This window comes from Cheilinus undulatus, linkage group 19 (genome assembly GCF_018320785.1).
Source record: "Cheilinus undulatus linkage group 19, ASM1832078v1, whole genome shotgun sequence".
Lineage (NCBI taxonomy): Eukaryota > Metazoa > Chordata > Actinopteri > Labriformes > Labridae > Cheilinus > Cheilinus undulatus.
In genome coordinates this window covers 5,962,471-5,984,713 of record NC_054883.1, presented here as the reverse complement: position 1 = coordinate 5,984,713, position 22,243 = coordinate 5,962,471, and the positions used below count along the sequence as shown (strand labels likewise).

The window sequence follows — 22,243 nt, the reverse complement described above, 5'->3', positions numbered from 1 at the left end:
TACAAAGTTCAACAACTGTGAAGAAGGAACTATTAAAGAGGACACACAAAGCAGTGACCTTGACTGACAAGTGCTCTTCATTGTGGCCATAAACAGCAGTGGGGCCTGATAAGTGTTCATCGGTGCGGGGAGTAATGACCTATCCGTCAGCAGCGGTTGGGCTGTGTGAGGTAGTATAAATGGAACATACATAATGTACAGCAATAATACCAGCACGCTCACAGCCTAATGTATTATCATTATTCTTGGGGACCAGGATTTTTTTCCCCTCCCCTAACCCTGCGTACTGTGCCTCAGCGCGGCGCGTAAATGCCTCCCGGCCACAATAATTTCATTCTAATCTTTGTTCCATATTATAATTTTCATGATCAGAAATACAGCAGGAAGTAACGCCACGTTTCTATCAAGGGCTAAACAGAACACAGGCCATAACCAGAGGTTTTATGTGAGTGTATAACCTCCGTTCTTAGAGCACCACTCAATTTATGATAAGAATGGAGAGAGCTGTAAATTTATGTGTGATGGACCATCTTATACAACATCATTACAGGCTGAACCAGCCTTTGATAGGGCGGTTGTATCCATATTAGACACTCTGAACATGTTTTGAGAGGATATTGGAAAAATTCAATCTTCAAAGCATTACAACATCAAACTTTACTTTAAAGAACAACAAAGTCTGAGGACACTGGTTCCCAGTGCCATGAAAAGGCCTTAAAGCTGGCCCCATGGTTAAAATAACCATATCTACTGACTCTTTCTGTGCTTACTGTTAGCAGCTCCAAAGAGGGAATAACGTAAACCTGATGTTCTGTCTTAAAAGTGTATAGTCATGCATTCTTGTACCTCTCTTTCAATTGTAGACTGCAGAAATGAGCAAGTTAGCTTCGCTTAAAGCAATTACTGCACCAGCTCCAAAAGCATCTGCATTTAGGGACATCATGACTAAAGGCAGTTTCACCTGTCAGAGCCCCGTCTTTCCCCAAATTTTTACTTAAATTAATCTCCCACAAATAAGTTGGTTCATTGCAAAGCTTTACTGTGGCAGGAAATATTTCAATAAAAGCATTTTGTACAAACAAGCGGCGTTTCTCCACAGAAATGGCAAAAAGGGAAGAGTAAATTTGCTGTCTTATCTTGGCTGTGACGTATTCGAATGATATGGACATTCATGTCTGCTAAAACAAGGTAAATATGGCCCTCTATATAGTCTATTTGGACCAAGAGACATGTGTGTCTCACAGTAAAAACAGGCGAGCCTTGTATCCTCTAGATTCCCAGAACATGAGGCAGTGTATCAGACATGTGAGATACAGCACTCTGGCTCTGACTTGGTAACATGCATGCTGAAATGAAAATTAAGCTGTAGTGCTGCTGTTGTACGGCAGCATGCACCCAGTCTGACTCAGCCTTAAGCATCACAGGGTACATACAAGCCTGGTGTGAAAGCTACAAATACAGTGAAACACCTGCAAGACTGCACAACAAGACTTTTTCTCATTAACAGTCATTAAGAATAAAAAAATATTGGCTGAGAAAAGTCAACCAAATATTTTGTGTATCCACAGATAAAGCGCCTCGGTGGTGGACATGTGACGTTTTCAGGACTTAGGGACAAAAAGTGTCAGTTCTTCAGAGAAGCAAAGCAAGGGTCGATGGCAACTACAGTTTCCATCGGCCCTTGTGTACTCATCATCCTTTATGCTCCATTCGCTGGCTTTATCTGCCTGACATTTGCACCAAACTGATAAAAATTGGCATTTTATGGCTTTTAATTCACCCAAATAGACATCTGCTTTGAAAAATCTTTTTTGAAAAAAAAAAAAAAAAAAAAAGGCTTATGTGACGTAGTATCCTCCCATCGGTACGTTTCTACGTCATAAACTCTATATAAAGGTAAAATTTTACCGCCTATAACCACCTTTACCATTTAGAGACCACTTCCGTCCTCTCCTTGGCTCTGAGAGTTCTGGCTTTTGTAAACCCAGTGCCGGACCCAACAGTCCAAACAGGTAGTGCCCAGGACCACCACGCTCCACCACTGCCCCACTACAGCCTGCTTCAGGGGACTCTGGAGGGGAAAAATCCTCCACCTCAAAAGATCTCTATGAGGCAGCAGTGCTGCAGGACTCTGTGTCACTTTCTGGCAAGGGAACGTCACTGTCACTACCGCCTAATCTGGAAAACCCCATCCTTTTTGCCTCACTCCTCTCAACACCAAACAGCTCATTTTTTGTGCATTTTCAAATTTCTGAAGTGGGCATAGTGAGCTCTGAGCTAGGGGTTAACTTACACTTTAATTATTTTTTTCCTCATTATGTTGTACTAAAATAACTGACTGAGGAGACAGTGAGCACCTGCCTATAGACTAGGGGTGGGAGAAAAAATTGACACAGCATAGTATCGTGATTTTGTCTGGTGATATATCGTATTGTATCATCCACCAAGTATCAATTTTTCAAATTAATTGCTTATATGAACTGAAGTGTATGCAGTCTCATGCATCCCTAATAGCAAGTGTTTCCAGTGGACACAGTCTTTGTTATTTGAATGGCTAACGTTTTTGAAACTACCTCAGTACTAAAAAAAAAATATATAGTTTATAAGACAGGTGCTTCAGAAACGAGTGAATGCATTCAAATTTGTAGGTTGACCTGTGCACAGCGTCTAAACTGCACAAATACATCTGCAAATTCAATCCCAAACCATTTCCTACATACAGTATATGTGCAGTTTAGACAGTGTGGAGATGTTTGCCTACAAATTTAGGCCTTTAAAAACAAGAAATTGCCTAATATTGTAAGCTTAGGGCTTTTATTTTAGTTGCTGTGCTTTCAAACTAGAAGTCTAGCAGTCTTTTAGCCTTACAGCAAATTAGTTTACCATACATAGTTTGGATCTCATCGAGATCAGTTCGATTAGGCTATACTGTTTGTTGAAGCTACCATCATATTTAAAAGCTGAGAAAACTGTGGCCTGCTATGGCTGCATTAATGTTATTGGTTTTTTAGAAACACTGTAATTACATTATGATATTGAAAAGGAAACTGTGTCCAAGAGGAGTGTGACAAAACAATAAAACCTACAGGATCAAATCTAAATACTTTCTGGGCTTCTGATGTAAATTTTTCTATTCTTATTTATGGGTGTAATTTCCAAAATAAATGCCATAAACATAAACTTTCCTCACATTTCACTGACAGACAACTGCACTAAAATGTTAAAGGTGTATTTCCAAAAATCGTCATCTCCCAAAATACTACCTAGAGAAGTGTCATTCAGTCTGGAGCCTATACTGGTTGTGCTGAGAGTCATCATGTAACAGCATTAATTAACAGGCATTTTGAGGCCTCCCACACACATACTGCATCAAAGTCACAGCCAATGTCCTGATCCAAAACTCCTCTCTGCTCTACAGAAACAAGGATCTGCAGTGCTACTACACAACCCAGCATTCCTGCAACACATTCTGTGTGTTGTAAGAGAGTATTCTTGGAGAAAGCGCCGAAACCCATTAGGAATACAGGAATAGCTGCACTGAATTTCCTGGAGAAAATCTGACGGTTTTTACACAGTAGCAGGTACTTACGAGATTTTTCCCCCAGATTAATTCATGTTAAAGGGAATTATGACCTACTATCTGACTGTTGTGGCTATTGCGTGCATGCCACTCTTGTCTGGTCCAGGTATCCCTACAGTGCAGGAGAAAAATGAAGGATGCCTCCAAACCTTGCAGACAGTAATCTCCCCTGTGGAGGTCAAATCTAACATGGCAGGTTAGTGTCTGTGGAGATTGACAGCCTGGAGAAATACTGCTGCCAGGCGCCCACAACGCACAGTGACAGTAAACACCTCCCAGGAAAAAGGCTGGTTACCAAGCCTTATAGAGCGACTGTCAGAGGGCGCCAGGCGTCAGAGCTGCTGCCGACTCTGCACTGACACACTCTGTCAACCTCTCTCTATCATATCCAAGCCGTCTCAATAATGTGAACATCAAACTCACCCAGGAAGTGCACAAATCCAACCTGTACACATCTTTATCACAGACATTTGAAGGCTATCATTATTCTTCCAGACAACAATAGACTTTGATTTCTAAAGATCTATAAAGAAGCTTTTTCTCCTGCAACGGTCTTCACAACTTATCAAAATATTCAAATTTTTCTGTATTATCATTTTAATAAACATGACTGACTTTTTAAGCATCAGTCTGACAAAAAGTGAGATGTCACCATGTTCTCTATGAAGAAGAAGGATGCATTAATTTATATTCTGTCTCCACTATTGTGTAAAGGTATTGGCTAAACTGAGAATTTGAGAGAACCAGTAATGACAGTAGTGGGGCCATTGTTAAAAAAATGCATTAATAATGAAATCATACTATAAATGATGACTCTATCGTGAATGTGCAATATTTCCTTAAACTCTATGAGGCATTTGTGTCAAAGAAAACAGAACAAAATAACTCTCTTTAAGAGTTAGCGCCACATAAATAAATTAATAAATGCTTATAACTAGAAAAATACATCAACACTTCGATGATGTTGTTTACCAGGCTTGGACAAGAATTTTAAAGTAGTACAGCAGAGCACTAATTGCATGAAATATGTTATCTTACAGGCTTGTGCTGTTTGCCTTTCATAAACAAAGGCTGACAGATCATGCCCTCAACCAGTGACCCTGCTGTGAGCATATGCACTAATGCAAGGTCACACTGGAGACTGGCCACATGAGGAGAAAACACACATACAATTTGCCTTATGAGCCCGACAGACACACACTACTGATGTAGTCATCATGCCCTACAATAAAATGTCAGTGTGTTAAACGGGGCCCTCTTTTCATTAGCAGCTCTAATAAATGGCGCTTCTGTAAAATAGAGGAATCCCTTTTATGTCTGTGTGAGGAGAAAATGATAAAAGAGATATCACTGCCAGAAAATCTGCTGCACGCTCAATGTCAAGGAGGCTTCGCCAGCTCCCACAGTGCTCAGCTGTGTGCTAAAGCATAACAGCTCCTGATTTTCATAATGGCAGGTGGCCATCTTTAAATCAGAGATCTACATACAGTACTGACCATATAACAGCAGCTAACAAGACAGTAAATCAGCCTTAAAACAAAGCATGCTACCTTACGGGCCAAATGTTGATAAATGTTATTTAACAGTAAAAAAGAAAAAGTGAATATAATTTAAGGCAAAAAGTCATGATAAGGGGCTCTGATTGGTTTGAGTGTTTATGAGAAAGTACTAGAAGGTTTATGTAGTTTATAAAGGGGTTGTGGGTAAAGAAGGCAGAATAGACGAGCAGAAAGACCTCTTTCCTGATGCCGTTCCCCCTCATCCTCTGCTTGCCCTTTGTCATGCACCCTCCTCACCTCCAGAGCTGTCACTGGCTTGTCAGAACCAATCACAGGATGCCATGCTGTCTGCCAGCCATGTACCAGTTTGGACAGGATGACATCAAATTTCTGGTGCTACGTGTCAAGGACCATATGAAAACAGATGTCCTCATTACCGGGTTGCCTATGCTTTAGAAATAAAACGTTCATCTCTTCTGGGGTTAGAAACATTATCAGATTAATTGTTTGATTTGAACATTATTCCCAAATGTAGCTTTGTAATCCAACAATGCCTAAAAATAATCACTGATACAGGAATAAAAATGACTTAAAACTGTAAAATATATTTTCTGAGTAATGCTTTATACATTAACTTATTTACAATCTTAAAAATCTATGAAAAAAACGAAGCCATGACAGTGTGACAAAAGAATGACATGTCCAAGCCTGGTGTTATGCATATATGAGGCCCTCTGAGATCCAGCATGACAAAAGTAACTTTATTGAATGGGACAGATCGCTGCTTGTCTGACTGACTTAATCTGTTTGATTGAGCAACGGGACGCCTTCGGCTTCACAAGTCCTTCAAAGGCCGCAGATTCTGCAAGTGTGAAAAAAAGAGGGAGGAAAAAGGAAAAGAGAAAAAAAATCCCCCCACACCCCTCTTCTACTGCAACACACACGCACAGAAATGCCCACTGACACTATAAGAGCTTCTGGAGGGTTTATTTATTAGCTTTAAACATCTTATTCATTGCCCTACCACCCCAGCTCTTTCAGGTCATCAGCCTCCAACAAAGACCACAAGCCTGGAAAATCTGTCAACTGTCAGCATCATTGATCAGGAGCAGAACTCTGGGCAGATGATGAGGCTTCATTCAATCTAGCCGTTGAGGAGTTTCCCCCTTACAATAACACTGCTGCTGCAATCTTACTCAAGACTCAAAAGCAAGCCAAATTACAAACGCATGCATTCATTTGCTCATGCTTCACGATCTTATTATAGGATCTAACTTTCCACTCCTCCCCTTTTTTTCATCTAACACAAAGCGGACCTCAGCTATCATTGTGCTTGATCTGAATTTTATTTAGAGCTCCATATGCTTCTCCAGCCCCCTCTCAAAGCCTGGTGTTGACGCTTGGCCTCTCTTTGCCCGTTAACCATTAAAAAGAGGGGTCCATTCTGTCGCCATGCAGCCTATTGTGGGCTGCAGAGGTTAAGAGACAAAAGTGTGAGATCATGAATGAGTGCTTGGCAGTCTATTGGAGGTTTCCATACACACAATAGAAGTGAGACTCTGCACCTGATGCAATTCAAGCATCTATTTTGAAAGGGGAAAGAGGGGTTATTTTGTTTGATCGGAGTGGCCCCATTTAAAAAACATCTCAGCATAGCACCCATCCTGGTGGTGCCATGAGCATGTGGCATTTACATATGGTTTCTCTCTTTCTGTCTCATAGAAAATGCAGCTAACTACCTAACCAGAGCTGCTGGCTGCTACAAGCACCAGACACACAGTTATCCACACATGAGCCCACAGAGGAGCTGGATGGAGCCCCACAGATACTCCACACCTCACAGCACGTAGCAGACTGCAGAGATCCCCCCTCCAACTGTCTCTGGGGGCCTCCTCTGAACACGCATTTCCCCTACACTCTCTCCCCTCCAAGTAGCCAAAGCTGTGTCTCTCAGTCTCCAGGTCCCCCCTTAGTGACAATTTGTCCACATCAGAGAGCCGTCATCCCTAACCAGATCTGACTCGTGACACACAGATGGGGAGGGGCCCGGGCATGGCCAGTGCTAACGCTGGGTGCTTGGCTGCCCCAAGGCTACAGAAAAACACTGTGCTCAGACTGCTGTGTGAGAGAACACAACTGCTTTCTGCTAAGCTCTGCTTTACCACCATAAGCTCTACCAGCCCACAGCCCACATCGCCAGGCCTTCGCGAGAAAAGGGGAGGCAATAGAAGTTATTTATATCAGCACCCACACAAACTAAAAAATTTAGTATACAGCAATAAAGTGCAGGACTTTCAATGCTTTGGGATTTCATTAAATCATATCAGCATACTGTTCGCCTTCATTTAAAGCCCATAAAACTCAGTATTATTTTCCCCACATCCAAAAACTTCCTTACCATCTGCTGTTACTGATCTTTCTACATATGCTAATAAACTGCACAGGATAATGCATGCCACTTTATAAAACCATTCACAGCAAGAAGCCATTCTGAGCACTGGGACACAATAAGTCTGTGACTAAACAGCAAATCAGGTGAAATAAGCTTTGCTTTGTTACACAAAAACACACTTTCAGCTCTTTTCCTTTTAAAACTAAAACCAAACAAAAGAAGACTCAACAAAAACTTCTCTGGTGCATATATCTATAACTCAGGGTTAGAAATTATACAAGCATCAGATCTTTAACTTTATTTCTTAAGGCGTAATGGTTGTGATCGTATCTTCTACTCCTCCACAAAAAAGACCCTTATGTTAATTAGATTATAGAGCAGACATATGCTGGCTTAGTGTCAGGGGATATAAGACACACATACTGCACACCCTCTAACCCCCCCTGCATGGGTTGACCCTGTATCCTAAAATCAGCCTCTCTGTTACGGTCAAGTGCATCAGCCAAGCAAATGTATGCAATTAGGTCATGTTGACCAGAGTTACCCACATAAGGGGGCAACAGTCACTGTTAAAAAAGTAAGACTGTGGAGGCACAGGGAGTAAATTGTCTGAATCACCTTAATAGATATGACAACAGATGCATGCTAGGAATCAAATTATCCTCCAATATGCTCATGCTGGCTTCAGTGTGGACATTTCAAAGACATGCTGTGGCCAGCAATGGGCACTTGGTGAAAGTCCCTTTTCACCAAGACTGACAAAAATGTTCCTTATTGACGCTGTTCTACAATATAATTGCCAGTACTTTAAGATTTTATTTTTGGCGTTTCACGCCTTTATTAGAGAGGACAGTGAAAAGAGTCAGAAATAGGGATAAGGGTGTGGGGTATAACATGTAGGAAAGGAGCCACAGGCTGGACTTAGACAAAGGTCACATATGTATGTGGGGCTTGACTTGATCACTAGGCCATCTGAGCCCCATAATGTCTTTTTCTCTTTATTTGTATCTATTTTGGGGCATTTTATGCCTTTCTTGATAAAAATAGGACAGAGCATAGAGAGGGAGATGGGGAATGGCACGTAGGAGAGGAACCACAGGCTGGACCTGAACCAGGGCTGCAACCTAAACATCTACACCCCATAATTTTCATTATTTTAATGACACAATCTCAGAAGTACCCTTGTTTAATAAAAGTAAAGATCCCTCCACTCCTGTGCTGACTTTCGTCAGCAAATAAGTTGAGTTTGACAGTGTGAAGTAGGGCTGGACAATTAATCGCAAATTAGATTAAATCACAGTATGGTCTGCTGCCATTTTCAAATCGCAGAGGGTGCAATATTTCTTTAACCTGAAATTTGTTCAAAAATACTAGTTTACAGCTCTTTTTTTGCAGCTGAAATGTTGTGCTTTACATATCATGCAATCATTCAAGCAGCATTTTTTATTATAGTCTGCGAAAAATCCTACTTCCTTCATTTTTATACATTTTTCTTATTCAACAACAGAATGACATAAAAATAACCACTATCTCAATACAAAAATTCATATCCAATTTGCAGTACGAGTCAAGATCAGCACAATAACTTATCTGTTGGAAGTAAAACAAGATGAGGAACTTTAGAAATAACTGCATATCAAAACAAACTGTTGACAAAACAACTGTCTTTTTTTTAACAGCTTTCTCAGTTTAGTTTCTTATCCGGGACACTAAACTAACTCACAACGCCAAAAACACCAGACTAAGCAGCGTTGCCATGAAGCCTAAATGAATCTACATTCTTCTGCTGGTTCCTCTCTCTGCTCATTCTTTTTTCATGCTTCCACTCTCCTCAGCCCTGCTGGCTGCTCTCACCTTTCTCTCCTGGCCCTCTGGCCCTCATCCTTGGCTCTGGCTCCTGACAACCTCACCCACTGAGCTACAGATTGGCCGGCACACAATGCCCCAGATCCTCATTCAGCAACACAATGCTCTCACCAGCTATACACCTTCTCTTCTCTTTAACTCTCTCCCCACATCCCTTCTGTCCATCTCCTCATTTTCTCTCCCTCTCATCCATTCTCTCTGTTCATTTAATTTTCTCCAGCTCTCTCCAAGTCCATCTCCCGCTTCTCTGACTTGGTCTTTTTCTGGCAACTTGGTAGCGACTGGTGGGCCGACAACAGAAACCATGCGCGTTATTCCGGCACGGGGCGGCGTGCGCGGGACGAGCCAGGGCTCACAAAGCCACCGCCGAGTGAAACAAAGGTTGTGTGCTCCATCATTCAAACCGGGGCCACTCCGACAGCTGCCTCCGCCACGCTCACACTGACAAACGGCCAGAAAAACAGATGGTTTGTGCATTCATGACCAGTTTAGTGGAAGCCCAGGAGTCACCCCCATTCAAGGGGAGGGTTTTTGTCAGCTATTCCATAATAAAGCTTTTCAGTCTGGTAGAAAATTAGAATGCATTTTAAAATTGTCACTTAATTATTGAGGTCATGCCGGCCCCATGGAGGAGAGGGGAAAGAGCTGAGGCTCTGGCTTTGTGACACATGACTGATCTGAAAAGATGGGCTGCCTCATTTCACTTTTTAAAGCCTGCCAACACATTAACATATATTTGTCACTTTGCGTCTGAAAAGCAGATGCATTGAATTTTGGAAGCCAACTATCCTCCAAGGAGAGAAAGTTCATCATCCCAACATCTGATCGATATTGGCATTGAGACTGTATCTCTCACAGAAAAGTCACAAGTATCCATTATATTGAGTCTATGCCTGTAAGAGATGTATAAGTTCACATACTGCAACTGGAACACATCTGCAATCATACAGAAGCATCTATGTGTTGTTCTGCTGTTGGGTCGCTCACACGCAGGCACATCTGCACCATAATCGATAGCAGATGAGCACTTCCAACCCTCTGAATCTTTTATCACCTCTGTTCTCTTAGACCCAAAGGGTTAAACTATGACTCAGAGAAAGACTGCATGGGGTAATACTGGTATTCTCACAACTGCAGTCTTTCTTTTGTGTATAAGTAAGAGAAAAGTAATTAACTAAGGCACATACATGTATATGAGACTAAGTCAAGCACAATAACTGTGTATGTCATATCATTAAAAAGAGCTTAGCGGTTTGTTTGAAGCACTGAGGCGTGAACCATACTGGGCTTCTGAGCATCATCATCAAGCTCTTGGCAACACACCCCAAAAAGTCGTTTCCAATTGAAAGAGGAAGCATTCAGCATGTTGTACTATATCATACACAACACTGCTAACACAAATTAGCTGCAGTGCCAGCCAAAGTGACACTGACTAAACTTAGTTTGTTTGTTCTCCCATATTAAATTAGTTGAGCGTCTCCCAGCGCCCAGAGATGGGGCCTAACAATGCCGGGAGAGAGTGGCTGAGCAGATATGAATTAAAGATAATGCCGAGCCACCGCACGTCTGTCTCTGCTTGGAAACCATCTGGACGTTCAATATTACATCCTTGTCTACACTTTTCACGCTGATCAGGATCAAAGTTTTCTGACAGGTCTTCATGATGCATCACACCCAGATGTGGTCGCTGGCTAAACGCATTTGTTGAGGTCTCACTCTCGCTCTGAGCAGTCATGCAATGGCCTTGGAAACACGTCTCTGAGAGGAGTCACAGCTGGGACAGAGAAGATAAAAGCTTCTTTCTTCTCACCTTAAATATGACACATCATGTCAAACTCTAAATTTAACACGAGAAAAAGTTTGACTGCACATAGAAAAACAGAAGTTGCAGCCACAGTTTTAAGAATTATATGTGAGTTTTGTAAACTGCAGCATTAAATATTCGGCTGTGTTTTAGACATTTGCATCAATATTAACAAAACAAATGATTATTTCTGATTTTAGTGTGCAGCCTCTCGACACACAGAATTCATACACAGACCACAAACATATCTTAACTATTACGTGATGTAACATGTTGTAATTCTATAAATAATCATGGAGGCTTAGCATCATTGCACTGGACTGGTAAAGTCAAATTAACATAATCACTATCATCATTAGCATAATTTTTGAGCTACTCTGTCTCTGTTAGTTAACATAATGTAGAGCACAAAAGAGACACCCAACAGCATGTTACACACTCAAGACAACAGCAGACCACACACTTTGTTTGCCCTGCGAGGTCAGCTCACAGAATATGAACCTGGACATGAACACCTTTGTTGACTCGCACAAACTCTATATGGAGCTGGACAGCTTCTGGTCTGTTTCCACTTAAGCACTGCCCTCCTCTGACCATCCAGGGAAGTGCACACTGCCAATAAAACTTCTTCTCAGCACAGCACAAAGTTAAAACACATATCTGATTCTAAGACTGGTTTTGTAATAGTGAATACGCAGTCGGTGGATGTAAGACCCCTCCCCATGCCGCTTCAGGCCCCCCATTTAGTGCCATTTGTTGTTGGACTGCACCCGTTTGGCAGCAGAGAGGAATCACTTTCTCAGAACATGATGTGGGAGGTGTTCAAAGATAGACACTGACAGAAATCTGCCGCCGTTGCCAAAAGCGCTGGCATTTCTACGACACAAGCAGTGACTCTGAGACGGACGTGATTTCATCAAATAAATGTGACAAATGTGTGAAGTTGGACGAAAAATAGCAGTCGGATTAAATAAATACAAGCTAGAGGTGGGTATAAACAACTTGGAAAATTAATCACAGTATGTTGCTAACAAAATTATCTTTCAACTGTAAAAATATACCCCTGATGCCAGCACAGCCTTTTGGTTCCAGTTTTATTGGTGTTGTTATACTTTTAAGCTCAACCAGCTGGTGGCTAGATGATGCTCAAAAAATGTTTGTAAGCCAAATAGAAACATTTTCCATCTTTTCAAAGTCTGTACAAACTGCTCCTCCAAGATTCAAACCACAAACAGAGACGGCACCTTCGCAGAAAGTAATTAAACCCTCAGTCAACTCTACATCAGCATTCATGAATGGCATCAGCTCAGAGTATGATATACAGTAGAGGCCCAGTCAAGGTGATTTCTCACTGCTCACCAGCTCCTCCAACAGCTCTCACCATGGCCATCACACACGCAGCTGCTGTGTGCTGGTCCCTCCCAAATTAATACCCACAAGTGAAACCGTGACCTGCAGAAGGCAGCCCCGACCCGCTGTCCCAGAGCTTCTCAGTGGATCCACCCCCCGAGCTTGTGGCTCTGTCTGCCTCCCTCCTCCTCCTCCTCCTCCTCCTCCTCCTCCTCTCCTCTGCTCCCCCCAAAGACTGAACAAGGACAAGAGCTTGCATGGGGGCGAATAAGATAATCACAGGCACAATATGTTGAAGTGTCAGTGTGTGTGAAAACATCAGTGTTTTGTTTGCTTTAGTTGAAAAAAAAAAACACATTGTCACATCTAACAGATATACATTCGATAAAAGCAAAGAAAAATATAATCAGTAGCTGTGAATATTAATTGAATAACGTCTGCAACACCTTCAAATGAATAAATCAACATTTTCATCTTTTATCCTACATTATATCTGCTAAAACTGACCTTGTGTTAACTGCCACTTCTGCTCGTTAAAATGAAGTCATGGTTGGAGTCTTGAAGGATTCGTCTGGACTTCAAGGAAAAGCAGGAACTGAAGGGCCAGAGAGACAATAATGGACCTTGTCTGTACAGTCACCAAATGGCTACTGCTTGGTTAGCTGTAAGCCCCATTTTGGGACCTTTGGTTCCCATATTTAATTAAAAATCCATTATCACCTCTCAGCATAGTGAGCAGCACTTCAGTATCCCATAGTATCCAGACCTGCACTCTTAATTGGTCTTAAATGGCCATTTTTCCCCAGCAATCAGTCGTCCAGTTCTCTGAAAGGAGAAGTTAAGAAAAAAATTCTTAGTAGATTACGTCTTCAACTCATCTACAAAAATAGACACTTGATACGACAAAGTGATTCTCAGATATCTGAGACCTTGTGGCAGACCTTGTTGTTTAGGTGGTGCATTAATATTCAAAAGGTGACGCTGCCAAAGCACCTTGAGCAGATGCACATGGGCACACACTGATGGCCTGAGTGAGGAGCTGCAGAGGAGGCAGTGCAAAAGACTGAGGGTTACATAAAACAAAATAATAGTGGGAAAAAATTTAATCATTTAAAGAAAGAAAAAAGCATGATTGGTACAGGTGAAGTAGGTAATGGAATGATAGAAAAAAGAGGGACGAGCTCTTCTTAACATCCCAGTGCCGCTCTCCTTTATTGTTACCTCGCTGAGTGCGGCCAGGCCCCAGCTCCCCTGGCAGAAACTAAGTGGCTTGCTGGCATATGGTGCAACCTCCATTTGAGTGCTAAAAGCTGGATATTGTTTTTGTGGAGCAGATGTTGGCGGGCATGGCAAAAGGCACAGCTGACTGGGCTGCACAGCTGGGAACGGTGTCTGTGACCCACATACAGGGGGAGCAGTAGTCAACCGAGAGCCACAACCTTAATGGAGAATGGAGAGACACGATATGAAGTTTGTCCCTCTATTGTCTTTACACGCCTAGAGGTGAGAATAAAGTCTGCTTAGCTCTTATTGTATTGTTTTTACAACAGTTACGCCGGTTTTATGAAAGAAGGATATTTTCCAGAAGGTTCTTTGACGGTTTTACTGGTGTTATGAGCCAAAGAAGCCTCCGCCAGGATAGATGACCCTGAATTATTAAGTCCAATCAGACTCTCAGGTTTTTTTCTGTGAATGTTTGATTTTGTGGAGTTTTTAAGGCTCATAACAGTAGGATGGCAAACAATCTGAGCCCACTGTGTGTCTGTGTGACAAACAGAGAACCATCATGTTTTAAATTGGGATTAAATGAGCTTTCACGCCTAGATTTGAGCTAATGAAAACGAAACGAGGACACTTAAAGAGTCCTGACCGATTTCCCAAACCCAGAAGTGTCCCGGTGCCAAAAGTGGACAAATGAAGATTATGCTGAGATTATAATAAGGATGCCAAAGCCATTATCCAGTCTACTTTGACAAATGTTGTGCCTTTCTGTGAGCAGATGGGACCTAGAGTTTGGGTGGGGAAACAGGCAGAGTATCCTTCACCCAGTTGGCTAGAAAAGAGCAGGATAAACGGCAAGCAGGGACGCTGTCGAGACTCCCCGATACTGCATGTAATTATTGTCTGAGCGCTTATCTCAGTCGAACACTTTAATTTTACCGAATGAAAATACGAACTTATTAATACAACCAGAAATATGATTTTATTGCGAGTTCTTCCTATTTAATACTAATACCCAACTGTTTCAGGTCTGCTCAAGGCTTTTATTACATTTCTTGTGTGTAAAATGTCAGCAGGACTTGAATTGCCTCTCTGCTCATCTGTCACTCAGCACCAGCCGATGGCCTCAGATTGGGCAGAGCACTTTGGCTTCGGCTACTTAATTATGAGAGTGTTAAATGCCGTATGTTGTGGGCTGGGGGAAAACAAACTGACCAGAGGCTGCAATAAAGGCTGTTTCCCCTTGTGAAAAGGGATTAGAATGGCCTGTCACTCAGCAGGGTCGTGCAGAGCACAGGCACTACTTAAAAAGTCATTTGGAGAATTAAGATGCCCCCAGTTGGTCCTTCGATGAGAGAAAGAAAACAAGCTAAATAAAACAGTGAATAAATACCCAGCACAGCCTTGAGGCGAGTACTATTTTTGTTTCCGACTTCTGAATGTGCATGGCAGTGGCGAGTTGCATACGGATCTCTCGTGGAGGTCTCATTAATTAAAGAGTTCTCCTGACTGAACACTGATTAAATCCAGCCCCCAGAGGGAAAGGTAAAATGTGGGCATCACCTTCATGTGCACCCTATGGGTGTGAACCAACTACTTTATTGCAAGATTTAGCTAAATACACTGAAGGGCAGTTACTGACACCAAAAATGCACAATTGCTAACAAAGACAAACACATTTTTACTCTGCAGATGTCCTGTTCAAAGTCTTCTTTACAAAGAGGAACTGAAAAATCACCTGCAGACGTGACAGAGACAACATGAAAACAAGTCTCTCACAAACTGATCCAGACAGTGTGCCGATCACACAATTACCTTTGATTACTTCTGTGTTTTAGTACTGCATATATTATCACATACATCAAAAAATATTATTAACACATTATCTTCATGTCACACATTGATTTCTATATCAGGGCGAACAGCTCTATCTTTCAGTATTTCATTTTTCAAAAGATTCAGACCATCAGAGTTGGAGGTTAGAGCAAAGACTCAGATATTTCAGGTTTCTTGGCCATGTTAAGGTCAGGCATCAGAATCTAAATGTTGCACTTCTGTATTTGACCATGAAGCATCATAAACAGAGCAGGTTACAGAGATTATATCCCTCCCTGTATGACTGTCCCTCCTCAGAAGCTCAGAGCACAGGCTGAATGCTTTGACAGAAGTTATGAATACAGATCGGACCTCATAACTGACAGGCCTCAGTGATGGATGCTCCAGGGGACTTCTGGGACTGAGCAGATGATCTGACAGGGAGATCTAGAAACCTGCAACAGAAGAATAGGTGGGCAGCACACAGGTGAGCATGAGCTGGTGTGTGCATGTGTGTTGATTTAAGCAAGGAAAAAATATTTGTACAGTGGCTTTTGTGAGAAATTATCTATAGAAAACACATTAATTTAATTATAAGCTAAAGCTACGTTCACAGTATGATTCATGCAGTCTTCTAAAACTTTCCTTTTTGAAGTGTTTCTTTATCTAGCAGAGTAAAAGACATTGAGAAAAGATATTAAAGCTACTGAGAGGAAATTTTGGTTTTGTTGATTTAGGCGCCCCCTGAGGACAAAGTGGTGAATTTATTTCTTTGCAGTTTTGTCTTGCACATGTCTGTTTTTTTGTTGTTTGGTTTAAACTTAAAGGGGACATATTTTACCCTTTTTAGACAAGTCTGTATTGGTCTCAGAGGTCCCCAAAACATGCCTGCTAAAAAGCACTACTGGATTTTTGCATGTCTATAAACCCCCGCTGTTTCAGCCCCGCTCAGAACGAGCCGTTTTTGTGTCTGTGGCTTTAAATGTTAATAAGCTGTCTGACTCCACCCCTGACCACACCCCTCTCAGGAAATGGATGTGGCACTCCTGATGTTACAATGCTACAGACACTTTTATCCAGTATTAATTTTGGCGGCTATTTTTAATTTTAGTCTCAGTCTTAGTCTTTAGATGAAATGTTTAGTTTTATTCACATTTTAGTCATTTCTACCCTTTCTTGTTCTAGTCTAGTTTTAGTTTTAGAACTCAAAACATTTTAGTCTAGTTTCAGTCCATAAAAAGTCCTCACATTTTAGTCTTTACTTTCAGTCCAAGCATTTGTTTTCTTGCTTAAATCTGGGACCAAGTCATGGTAGTGTGTTCTCTGCACTCTGGTAAACCTAGGGGTCCCTGCTTTCTACAGCTGAGAGGCAAAATAGGTACAGATGCATTGTTTTTGACAGATTCACCCACAGTGGAGAAATACCACGGATTTCAAATGTCTGATGAAAACTACATTACATTTAGTCTAGTTGTAATCATCTTGACGAAGACCAAATGTACTTTTTGTCAGTTCTAGTCATCACAGATCCATTTTTGTTAGTTTTAGTCTAGTTTTTGTCATGGAAAAAAAGGCTGTTGATGAACATTTTTAGTCATAGTTTAAGTTGGCAAAATTAACACTGCTTTTACCAAAGTTAAGGACCTGACTGGGATTCAAACCATCAGTCTCCCAGATCAAAGTCAGCAGGGTAACCCACTGAGCTATCCAGGATCTCAGCTGGCAGCTGAGAGGAAGATCAGGAGAGGAGGGTAGAACTTTCTTCAAAGCAGGGAGGGCCAACCAAACCTGGGGGCGGGTGCTTACTCCCCATGTGACATCATTAAAGTAAAATCTGAGAACGGCTTGGTTTTGCACACATTTTGTGAAAGGTGGAGAAGGAGGGGATTGTTTTGGTATTTAAGGGGATTGTGGACAGGCCAGGGGCACATATTTGTGTAAGAAAAGCCTGAAAAAGGGATTTTTGCATAATATTTCCCCTTTAAAACTTATTTTGGTGCTTTTTATTGGAAAGACAGAAAAGTAGTCAAAATATAAATTGGAGAGGGAGGGAGAGAGAGAGAGAGAGAAGAACGACATGCAGGAAAGAGGCCATATGGTGTAACCCAAAAGGTAAGCCATCAGTGCCACGTCTAAGTAGTGGTTTTTATTTTATAAATCACCTGTTGGAACAATGGTAAAAATAACCATCACTGCATTATGTTAACTGTCAAAATAATCATGCAGTAAGAGTCTCTGTGGTGGAAAATGGAAAAAAAAGGCTGTTTTTTGTTTTCAAACATATAAATTGCTGTATTCATCACCTACCCTGCAGCAGCTGATTTAGGCATTAAAAATTATTATAGAAACAATAAATCTTGTACAGGATGGTTTTGGTGCTTTTGTAGGTCAGGTATAAAAGCATGAGAATTCAATTTACTCCACTTCATAATCAAATAAAAATTCCTTGATGAATAAAGGAGCCATCTATGTTCTTTAAGGTGCTATATGATTGGGCGGTAAACCATTTTCTAATACTGTTAAAAGGGATACTTCAGCTGAGGATACGGTATAACCATATTACCACTACATCCTAAATGTCACACTCATTCATTTTCTTCCAATGTTAGAATTACCTGTAGTCAGGCTGTTGTGTAAACTGAAGTATGCTATGGTACCTGAAAAAGCCTCATTAGTTGGATCATATTAAATAGTGGTGTTTCCAGCTTTGTCAGTTTGATCCAATCAGTGCTTTCTCTTCTGTCTGTGTAGAGCAAAGAGAAAACCCAGATAAAACTTGCTTCACTTTGGGCATGATTGTTTCAAACTGCACTGCAGCACTACTGGACAATTGGATTTTGGGCAACGCTAAGATATTTTCTGATATCAAAAAATCGGCCACGATATGATTTTGACTGGATTGGATTCAGGAGCCTACAATATCACGTGATTCAATGCACACATTTCACACAGTTGCAGAAAAAAGGCAGTTTCTGCAATTGAATTTATTTATACACATGTGGACTTCACCAGATATATCCACCCTATACCAGTCTTTCATACTTAGCATAAGGGCCTATCAATGTGGCGTATAGTTCATTCGTAGTTTATTGTAAATTACATTTGAAATGAGGTTAAATCTGTGAAAGATGATGTTATAGTGATGACATTTTTTTTTACTGCAATTGATACCAAGATAATGGGGAGGTCAGACTTACAGAAACATTTTAATTTAATTTTAATTATCAACTTCAACTTTAACTTTATTGTCCCCTAAGGGAAATTTGCTTTGCAGGCTGGTAAAAGCATAAAACACAGGAAACACAATCACATGAAATTAGAAACAACACTGAGATGGATAAGTACACAAATACCCCGAAGGACAACTGAGGACAGAACCATCATTACATTGTGGTGGAAATTGAGTGTATCATAGCTGTTCACTGTTAAAATTTAAATTCAGTTATGTGATGGCTTGAGTTATGAATGGATTTTTCATCCTGTTAGATTTAGCCTTAGGTAATCTGGATCTCCTGCCAGAGGGTAGGAGCTCAAACTCAGCATGTAGAAGATGATCAGGACACTGTCTGATGTCCTGAGCCTTAGAGTTTACCCTCCTATAAAAGATAGTTGACAGGTCAGGTGATGTAACGCCAATGATTTTGCTGGCAACCTTAACAACATGCTCTAGCCTCTTTTAATCTCCTAAAGAGAAGCTGCCAAACCAGGAGATAAGGGCGAATGTCAGGACAGATTCAACCACTGAATGATAAAAAATTGCCATTAATTTGTTGCACACACCAAACCGGTTGAGCATCTGGAGGAAGTGCAATTGCTGCTGTGATTTCCTGTAAACAATGTCTGTGTTTTTGTTAAAAGACAGCTTACTGTCAACGACCACATCAAGGTATTTAAAACTGGAGACGCGCTCCACAGTCTCCCCCTTAATCACAGTTAAAAATGGTGGGTTTGAGTTCCTTCTAAAATCTATACACGTGTCCTTGGTTGTTGTCACATTTAGGTTTAAAAAGGAATCATCACACCAGCGAATAAAATCAACCACCACTGGCCCACATCTAACATGAGACAACAATATAAAATCAGTGTATCAGAGGAAACATGCAGCAGTGGACTTTTCCTTCTCTGTTTATCCATAGAGTATCTCTGAGGCTGCTTCCGCCATAAATAGATGTGTTCTTTTTTCCATGAACGATCTCATATAGTGAATGTATGCTTTTGAATGTAGATATAGTCATGAGAGGCCAGGCCTGGCGTAGCTTCTGTCTGAAATATGTTCCTGAAGACCTGAGAGGAGAGGAGATTCTCTTTCACTCATCTGCAAACTTTAAGTACCTGCCGCTATACCACTAGCTTGTTGAGGACATTTCAACAAGCGTGGAGGGGGATTTCAAAATAAAAGTGTTGTTTGAAGCATGGATGTATACTGATGCTTTGAATTTCTATGGATCTGATCGGATTATTTATCAACCAATCGATGATCGATGGATCATTACACCCCTACTGCATTTGTACTCAGCCCGATACAGCAGGTGATGGTTTATAGCTGGTGCCAGTTTGCATTCCCACTGACCAAAAGAATCAAACTTAGAGCTCAAGAGCACTCAGATCTGAAAACGGGCCTCTAGTGTGAAAGCAAGCAAAGCTAAGAACTATTTTTAATGGACATCTTGTGAAAAATCTTGTGTTCCACACCTAAACTGTGGCACTATTGTTCCTCTTGTACGCCAATATTTTTCTTGCTCATCACTTGCATATTGTATCTGAATGTGATACAGAAGTTTCTCCATAGACTCAGTGTGTGTTGATGCACTGTGACAGTGTGCTGTGCTGGGAGTGACATGCTGATTCCTGATCTTCTGTATGAGTCAGTACCACCCTTCCATCTCTGGAGCAGGCCTCAGCCCTCACCCCTCATATCAGCCTGACTTTGATGGACACATGCTTCCTCTGTGCCTGGCAGGACGGTCTTTTGAAGCAACTCAACTAAAATGGCAACAGCGATTGGGTCGACACATACAGCCACCCCCCAGACGCCAACACCCAAAAATCACAGACAGCACTTTTCTGGTAAAATACAGACAAGCACATACCTTCGTTTCACTGGTAGATTTTTTTTATATTTTTCAGATAGGCTACAGAGAGATCTATACCCTGCACAGTGTTCCTGTTGAGAATGTGTGACTTACCAGTTCATTAATCTGACAAGACAAAAGAAAGAGAGTCAGTGCTGTAAGTTTGTAGAACGGTTGTTTGATGCAGCATGTCATGCAACAGCGATACTTCACTAAAGACTTTGCTGTCAATGAGGAAAAAAAGGTAAAGAATGCCACTTTCCAAATGAAGATAAATACCCTCTGTTGCCGTTTACAACATCAGCCAAACAGAGCAATAGCTTAAACCAGGGGTTCTCAACCTTTTCAGCTCGTGACCCCCAAAATAAAGTTGCCAGAGACCGGGGATCCCCACTGCACCTGAAGGTGGTTGAACACAGCCATGCACATTCAAGAATAGTCATGTGCAGACAAGGCCACACATAAGGGGGATAAATGGGAGCAATTTCTGGGGTCCAGCCAAACAGGGAGCCAGCAAAATCATGGTCCATTGTAAAGTTAAGCTGTGGTATTTTATATTTAACCTGAATAATAACTACTCTTAACAAAGAAACACATTTCAATTCATTTGTGTATTAAGTAGCCCTCGTAAAAATGTTAATCTTTTTGTTGAAAACAGAACTAAAATATGTTAAAAATAACTAAAATTGGTTAATAATAATAAAAAATGTTGGGAATGTTGGTGAAATTAGATTTTAAAAGTAGCAGAATTGGGTTAAAAGTGGCAAAAACTCAGATAAAAGTGGCAAAAAAATAACAAAAATTGGTTAAAGTGGCAAAAATGGGCATATCAAGTGGTAAGATGGGATTAAAAAGTGGCTGAATAGCATTTAAGTGGCAAAAATAGGTGTAAATTTGGTGAAATGGGATGAAAAATTATATAAACTGGCAAAAAAGGCTTTGCTGAGGCAGAAAAAGTCAGAAACTGGCAAAAATGGGCATATCAAATTGTGAAATGTGGCTTGTAAGTGGTTAAAAGGTGTTAATAGTGGCAATAATGTTTCAACAGAGTCAACAATAGACAGGGAGTTGCAAGATTTGGTTTAGAAGTAGCAAAAACAGGCAGAGAAAAAGTGGTGAGAAGGGTTTAAAATGGACAAAAAATGGGTTTCAAGTGGCAAAAATGTGTTAAAATGGTGGGAAAAGCGTCAAAATTTGGCAAAATTTGCGTTAAATGGCAACAGTGTAATTTCAAAAATGTTCTTGGTTTTGTAAGTCATCTGGAGACCCCCTCTCAGCGTCTCATGACCCCCAATGGGGTCCCAGCCCCAACGTTGAGAACCCCTGGCTTAAACAACAAGGAAATGAGTCTAGTGATGTGCATAAAAACGTGCAGGTAAAATGAGATGTTTGGTGCCTTTGCAGAAAAGTTGCTGTGATTGAAAAGAATAGAGTTCATACAGAATGCACATGAAATGTTTTGATTTGTGTTAGATGCTGAGATTGTAACATCTCATCCTCCTGGAGGGTCTGACGTCTGTGACTGACAGACACTCGACTTCTTCCGACTGATAATAACTTGGATCGATTGTGCTTTGAGGCCATGAAAGCCAGAACACCCACAGTGTTAAAACTCTTTACACTCTTGATTCAACGTGGTGGTGC

At 41.1% G+C, this 22,243-nt stretch overlaps 1 long non-coding RNA gene across 2 annotated transcripts in view; it reads right to left on the bottom strand.

The window, feature by feature from the left end:
• Window positions 1-22,243, bottom strand: part of LOC121527432 — a 67,099-nt gene that overhangs the window by 28,665 nt on the left and 16,191 nt on the right. For both annotated transcript variants that reach the window (XR_005993400.1, XR_005993401.1), the window contains exons 4-8: window positions 15,900-15,982; window positions 13,713-13,930; window positions 13,433-13,530; window positions 13,212-13,316; window positions 12,999-13,086 (exon numbers count right to left, since the gene is read on the bottom strand). This is a non-coding gene — a long non-coding RNA (uncharacterized LOC121527432). The remainder of the gene's footprint in view (window positions 1-12,998; window positions 13,087-13,211; window positions 13,317-13,432; window positions 13,531-13,712; window positions 13,931-15,899; window positions 15,983-22,243) is intronic.